General features: G+C 35.0%; 1 pseudogene; it reads right to left on the bottom strand.

The window, feature by feature from the left end:
* Positions 1–2,315: 2,315 nt before the first annotated feature.
* LOC112477477 lies at positions 2,316–2,434 on the bottom strand (annotated as a pseudogene).
* Between the last annotated feature and the right edge of the window lie 5,771 nt (positions 2,435–8,205).

Here is an 8,205-nt window from a genome sequence, read left to right as displayed (position 1 = left end):
AAGTGTCCTCCGATAGATGAGTGGGTAGAGAAGCTGTGGTGCATATATACAGTGGAATATTACTCAGCCATAAGAAGAGATGAAATCCTGCCATTTGCGACAACATGGATGGACATTGAGATAATAATGCTACACGAAATAAGCCAGACAGAAAAAGTTGAAAACCACATGATATCACTTATATAGGGGATATAAACCTAAAAGCAACAAATGAACAGGACAAACAGAGACTCATGGACATGACAATAGACTAATGGTTACCAGAGGATAGGGTGGAGGGGGGAAGGTATATGGGGTAATAAGTTTTAAAAATGTGGAGACATTAAAGAATTAAAAATAAAATAATTAATTAAAAAAAACGATATGTAAAGATTTGGGAAGGAGTGGAATGAAATGTTAGGAAGATCCTTGAATTTCCCCCAATTTTCAGAAAAAATAAGAAAGTTCCATTTTATAAGTTTTTAATTTATCAGCACTCTATAAATATTTATAAAAACAACAAATGAATGAAGCCACTGAAATAAATATATTGTAATTATACTTCATCTAAAACCTAGAAAGTACCATGCAAACTGAATTCTTAGAAACTGATTTCTATATTAAATGCGCCTAGGCATGTAGGTTGCTGTATAAAGGAACTCTATACACAGAATTAAAAAAAATAACAGCTTCATTGAGATATAACTCATATGCCATAAAATCCAACTCTTTAAAGTGTACAATTCAATAGTTTTCAATATATTCATAGAAGTGCAACCGTGGTCATCACCCCATAAAGAAACCCCACACCCATTAGGAGTCGCTCCCTCTTCTGCCCTCCCCCGAGACCCTGGCAATCACTAACCTACTTTCTAACTCTTAAGAATTTACCTGTTTGGGACATTTCATATAATGAAATAGAATACGTGGTCTTTTTGTCTGGCTTCTTTTGTTTAGTGTGATTGTAGCATGCACTTCATTCCTTTTTATGATTAAATACTATTCTAGTGTAACAGATATACTATATTTTGTTTATCCATGCATCAGTTGATGGATATTTGGGTTCTTTCTACTTTTTGGCTGTTATAAATAATGAAGCTATGAACATTCATGTATAGTTTTTTTTAGTAAACATATATTTAACATATATTTAAATTCTCTTGGTAGGAGTGAAATTACTGGATCACACAGTAACTCTGTGTTTAAACTTTTGAAGAACTGCCACACTGTTTTCCAAAGTGTCTGCATCATTTACAGTCCCACTAGCAATGTAGAACCTTTATGGTTGTAAAGGTTCCAATTTTTCCACATCCTTGCCAATACTTGTTATTGTCTGTATTTTTAAATTTTAACTGTCCTGGTAGGTGTGAATTAGCATATCATTGTAGCTTTGATTTGCATTGCTTTAATGACCAATGATGTTGAACATCTTTTCATGTGCTTATTGGCTATTTGTATATCTTCTTTGGAGTAATGTCTATTCAGATCCTTTGCCCATTTGAAAATTGGATTATTTACCTTTTTTTACCTTTGAGTTGTAAGAGTGCTTTATATATTCTGGATATAAGACCTTATCAGATTATATAAACTGAAAATATTTTCTCTCATTCTGTGGGTTGTTTTCCACTTTCTTGATGGTGTCCTTTGAAGCACAAAAGGCAATTTTGGTGAAGACCAATTTATCTATTTCTTTTTTTGTGTGTCACTTATACTTTTGGCTTTATATCTAAGAAATAATTGTCTAATCCAAGCTCAAGAAAATTGACTCCCATATTTTTTTCTAAGAGTAATATATGTTCCGCTCTTACATTTAGGTCTTGGATACATTCTGAGTTAACTTTTTGTATATGGTGTGAAATAGGGATTCAACTTCATTCTCTTGCACAAAGATATCTAGTGATGGCCCTGCACCATTTCTTGAAAAGACCAGTTTTTCTTCATTGAATTATTTTGGAATCCTCAATTAAAATTATACAGAACTTTTTAAAAACTCAGATAACAAGGATTTTATTTGATTATAAAGAATAATCATGCTTGCTTTAATCTTAATATGCATAATTAGAAATCAGATACGTGGGTGCGTGCTTTATGGTTGTAAAGGCTACTGTTTATTCATAATAACCCCAAACTGCAAATAACTACAATGTCTATCTATGGGAAAGTGGATAAATATATTGACATATGAAATACAAAAAAAAAAATGGGGAGAAAAAAGAAGAAACTTCTGATACAACAATGTGAATAACTCTCACAGACATTAGGTTGAGTAAAAGAAGCCAAACACAAAAGAATACATATGGCATCATACTGTTTGTTTGTTTGTTTGTTTATTTAAATGCCTGCAGTACCTGGTATTCCTAGATGGTCTCCCATCCAAGTACTAACCAGGCCCGACCCTGCTTAGCTTCCGAGATCAGATGAGATCAGGCATGTTCAGGATGGCATGGCCATAGATGGCATGATACTATTTAGAAGAAGTTCAACAACACATGAAGCCGATAGATGGTGAAAGAAGTCAGAATAGTAGTTACCTCTGGTGTGTGAGGAGTTGCCTGGGAGGGGCACAGGTAACTTTCTGGGAGGCTAGAAATGTATTAGTTACTAATGTGGGAGATAGTTATATAGGTCTATATGTTTACAAACACTCATCAAGTTATATACTTAATATTAGTGTACTTTATGTGCTTAACTATATGTATTAGCTTCCTGTGGTGGCTGTAACAAATAACCACAAATTTAATGGCTTAAAATAACACAAATTTATTACCCTACAGTCCTTAAAGTTGGAAGTCTGAAATGGTTCTGCAAGGTTCTGTTCCTTCTGGACATTCCAGGGGAGAAGTCATTCCCTCGCCTTTCCCGGCTTCTAGTGGCCACTTGCTTTCCTTTGCCCATATCACTCTGACCTCTGCTTCCATCAGCACATCTTCTTTCATTCTGACACTCTTATAAGGGCCCTAGTGACTACACTGGCCCAACTGGATAATCCAGGATAATCTCCCCATCTCAAAATCCTTAATTTAATCACATTTGCAAAATCTCTTTGACATGTAAAATAATATATTTATAGGTTCTGGGGATTAGGAGATGGACACCTTTGGGGGCCATTATTCTGTCTAACAGATATGAATGATGATATTTTTTACCTTAATTAAAAAAAATCTATGCATGATATACGATAGTTTCACAAATTGCAATAACAATGAAAAAAATTTGAAAATCGAATGTCTTTTCCAAGTGTAGAAGAAGTCTTGCCTCTGGAAATTATTTTAAAAAACTGTTTACTATTTGATACTATTGTAGAATTTTTTTATTTGATGAAAAAATAAACATTGAAGTTAAAATATTGCAAAATTACATGACATATCAACATATTTGAAAAGTCGAATGAGTTCTTTTTTAAGCTGAAAGTGATAACAATCTCATTAAAATGAAGAATATTATCATGGAATTTATTAGCAAACTTACATTATTTTTCAAGTTTCATCCTTATAATTAATAGATATGAACATGCTTAATGATTTAGAAATGTATTGCTGTCACTTAGATATTATTTTAAAAGGCATGATAATTAGATTTAAAGATTTTCATGAACTTAAAGTACCAAGTTGGATGATTTATATATTTGAAATGAAAGTAGACTGTGTTATCCAACTTTTCAGGAATCATTAAAACATAATAAAAAACTGACAAAACAAAGCAAAGACTTTGAGGCCAAACAGATATTTAATCAATCTAATTATAAAAGGTTTCAGATCTAATTAAAATGTTCATACCTACTTTCTTAGAAAGAAGCTAAATTAGTTATAGTATTTCAAACTATATAATTGTAGTGCAGTTACTGCAAAAGCATCAAAACCAACTGAAAACACATAACAGAGGAGATTATAGGGTCATATTAATAGACTGAAAGTCAATATTATAAAATTAGTTGAGATACATACATGCAAGGAATTCATTGAATTTTATTAACAAGGTTGTTTTAAAAATCTGCAGAACTAGACGATGGATTGAATAGAAAGGGTGAGGAAGAGTAGGATATCAAGAATGAGGCCTAAGTTTCTGGCTAATGCAATTAGATGAGTTTTATACTAATCATTAAGACAAGGTAAGTTTTCTTATATGTTATCTTATTAGACCTCTTAACAACACTATAGAAATTATGGTTGACATTTAGAAGATATGGAAACAGAGGTTCAGAAAGTTTACATAATTTAACCAAAGGCACACAACAATAAATGCTGGAACCAAAAATAAAGACTATCTGCTTCTAAAGTGGGTGATCTTTCAGTGTTAACTTTCATCATTAGAGGGTAGATAGAATAGAGATTATATAGATTAGCCAGAGTAAAGCTGTGAATACATTATATTATACTATACTAAAATCTTAAATGGATTTGTTGCAGGGGAAATTCTTGGTTATATTAAATAGAGGTGATGATTAGAGACTTGGAAATCAAGTAACAAAGTTTCTGCTCTTAGATTTAATCTAATAAATTTACACATGATGGAAATTAGCTTCCCCAGGGTAAGTAAATCAAAAGAGCATATATGACCAAAGAACTCTCAGATGAGTTCCTCATTATAATCTAATGAGATCAAACAGGACTCTGTTGAGGAAGAACAGCAAAGATGATTGAGTGGAGGCCAGTGAGGTAGGAAGAGATGCGAGAGAAAGTCACACGTCAAAAACCACATGAAGAAAAGAAAGGGTTTCAAGGAGGGAGTGAACAATTGTGTCAAATGCTACTGATAGGATGGATAAAATGAGGACTGAGAATGGACTACTGGATTTAAAAACGTGAAGGTCTTTGGTGAACTTGATGAGAGCTGTTACCATAGAGTACAAAAGCCTGAATAGAGTGGGTTCAACAGAAAATGGGAAGAGAGGAAGTATACGGAATAGGAATCAACAACAATTTTGAAATTTTCTTCTTTTACTATAAAAGAGAGCAAAGAAATGGGGTGGTCGCTGGAAGGAGGTATGCGGAATCTAAAACTTTGTGGAGTCTAGAATTTTTGTTTTAAAGTTGGGAGATGCTACAATTTATTTGAATGCTAATAAGGAAGGAGCTAATACTAAAGGGAAAATTGATGATTCAAGAGTAAGAAGAAAGAATTGCTGGAACTATATCCTTGAGCAAGTGAGGGAGGTGGGATCTAAAGAACAAGTGTTCGAGTTGGCCTCCAATAAAAACATTGAAGATTCATCCATAGTAAGAAAAGGGAAGGCAGACTATAGATGTATATAGTTGAAGTAGCTCATGATACTATCACTTAATAACCTCCTAATCAAGAATTTGGTCTCAGGAATTCTGATACCAGGAAGAAGGTACCTAGCACAGCAGAAATGGGATATTTATATTAGCAGAAGGGACTATTACATGTTGTAAATTAATAAATCAACATTTGGATTAGTTAATGAGTGGCTTCCTTTGTGGCCCATCAACTCTGGAGCCCTGACAAAGTACTACAAAACAATTTAGACAACTGATGGACTGAACACAATGTTGCAACATAATCTCAAAGAGTTGATACTCTAATACTTACAGAATTCCTAAAAATTGAAAGAAAAGAAATGGACAATTCTTAGAAAAGTGTGGAACAGGTATGAACAGTTCACAGATAAATAAAAGCCAATGGACTTTAAACATGTGAAAATATACTCAAATGAATTCATAGTAAGAGAAATGCAAATTAAAATTACTTGGAGGAAATACTATGATCTTATAATTAACAAAATTTTATACTTAGAACATTTTCCAGAATAGCTTATAAAATAGAAAACAAAACAATTATATACCACTTCTTACCTATTAGATTGTCAAAAACCCAAGACTTCAATAATACACTCTGTTGTAGAGGAAGTTACTCTCACGTATTGCTGATGTAAATGCAAAATGATATAAATCACCATGGGAGGGAATTTGGCCAAATCTAGTGAACTTATATGTGTATTTCACCTTTAACTTAGCAATCCCACTATGGGACTCTAGTTCAAAGATATACCAACAAAAATGCAAATGATGTATGTATAAAGCTCGTTCTTGTGGCATTAATTGTAACAGTAAAAGAATGGAAGGAACCTAAATGCTCATCAATAAGGGAAGATTGAATAAACCATGATACATCCACATAATGAAATATTATGTGTCTGTTAAAAGGAACAGTCCTATATACTGAATCAAAGTAAACTCCAGGATATATTGTTAAATGAAAAGAATCAAGCGGCGGGATAATAAAGTATGCTGCCTTTTGTGTAAGAAATGGGTAGTGGGAAAAAGAATATATATATAAATGTAAATAATTACATATTAAAGGAAAATAATGAGAGGATAAACAAACAAACAAAAAAATAATTACTTATAGGAGGAGGGAAGCTGAAGGGCGGAGAGGACTGGGAAGAAAGTGTGGCTTCTGTCAATGTGCCTGAGTTTATAGTTTTGACTTGGGAACCATGTAAGTACCTGATATATTAAAAACAAAATTAAAACAAAAAGGAAAAAAGTAATCCCTAAAGAAAACAAAACAAAAAAACTGAAACAAGTGAACCCAAGTTTATGCATATTAAGTGTAAACATATCAAATTTATGACCAAACTATGTCCCAGTGTGGGCATGGGGCACCTCACCTCGATGGCCCTGCTAACCCTGGCTGGTTCCAGGTGCCAGAGAGAGAGTTAGGAAATTGTGAAAAAGGCACATGAAAGTATGGAGCCCTTGAAACAATTGGCCCAGAGAAGAGGTCAATGCTGCCCAGGTCAAAGGCTGAATTGATTTTAGGGCAACCAAGTAGTGGATGATAGAAAATTCTTTGCCAAAGAATTACAGTGGATAAATGTGGCAAGATACCATTTAAATGTTACCTTTGAAAAAACCACTAATGAAATAAGGGATCTAGGCAATGGTCATTAATGAATGCTAAAACTATTAGGTGAAATGTTACTGGGGAACTTTATAATGTACTGAAACCAACTGAATGCACTGAATGAGCTTAGTATCACTAAAACTGGAGAGCCTGGCATTATGTCTCCCAATGTAGTACAATAGGAAGAACACAGCACTAATGCAAAGTCTTTCTGCCTTAAAAGGTAAACTCGAATCTGATAAAACTTCTAGATTAGGCTTCCAGTTTATAGGAAATGTAGGCATAGAGAACAAGTTAAATGACTCTGTTAGAGCACAGTCAGCCAAATCCACACGTAGGACATCTGCGCAAGGCCTGCTATTTCATCCTGCTTACAAGCTAATGAGTTAGCCTGTTCCTGTTTTATGGATGCTAGCAGAAGACACAAAATTTCTGAGTCAGAGACAAAGGACTTTGTTGCTTACAGCAAAAGAAATATTCAGAGCTTCATGCTCCTTTGTGTTGGTTCCCCATGCCCCGCAAGTATGGCGAAGATGATGCAGTGGGCCCATGACGACGGCCTGCGGAAGCGGTGGCCTGGAAAGAAACATGGAGCCAGTCTGCCTTTCATGTGGGGGAGACACTACCCCATTCATCAAAGTTGCTTGCTACAAACACAACTCTAAAAAATGGCTTTGGTAAAGAATGGTCAAGTCTTTGTATTCTTGGCATACTCAGCAGAACCATGCAGGGCCTACAGCAGATTGCCTCTCTCAACAATCCATCCCTTAGCCCACAATAACACATTTTTGGCTGAACTTGAATTTTTGCATGAGTATGCCACTCCATTAGCCACTCTGGTTAATCTGATCGCAGAGACTGGAAGCAAATTCATTTAATTTGTCTCATTAGCATTTAATCAAAGCTACTATCAACAAGACGCCAAGCAGCAGGTTGAGGCCACCTTGCAGTCTTTACCTCAATCAGACCGCTCCCTGCATAGGGCACAGATTCAGCCAAATATAAGTAAGTCCCAAAGAGGACTGGTAGGTTTGTTTCAGACAACCAGGATGAGGTCCAAGGCAAAGCTACAATCCATTACGATCCACACAGGGGAGTTGGGACTGACCTGCTGACCTACAGAGTGCAATAGTTGGGCCAAAAAGCAACCCCCAGCCCAATAGAGAGACATTGTGTGGCCCAATTTTCCCATGTATGAAAATATAACCTGAGGAGCACTGGTCACCCCACTTAGGGGTTTTCTGTTCAGCTTGGTTTGGGTAACCATTTCTTTGGTTAAGCCACATAGGCAGTGTTACCAAATACTGATACCACATGTGGCATCACAAAGGCCACTTGGGCATCAGGAGAAGCATGCGA

This window comes from Pteropus alecto, unplaced genomic scaffold (assembly GCF_000325575.1).
Source record: "Pteropus alecto unplaced genomic scaffold, ASM32557v1 scaffold413, whole genome shotgun sequence".
Taxonomy (NCBI): domain Eukaryota; kingdom Metazoa; phylum Chordata; class Mammalia; order Chiroptera; family Pteropodidae; genus Pteropus; species Pteropus alecto.
Note: the sequence above shows the minus strand (reverse complement) of the source record. Positions and strands in the feature narration are given on the sequence as shown.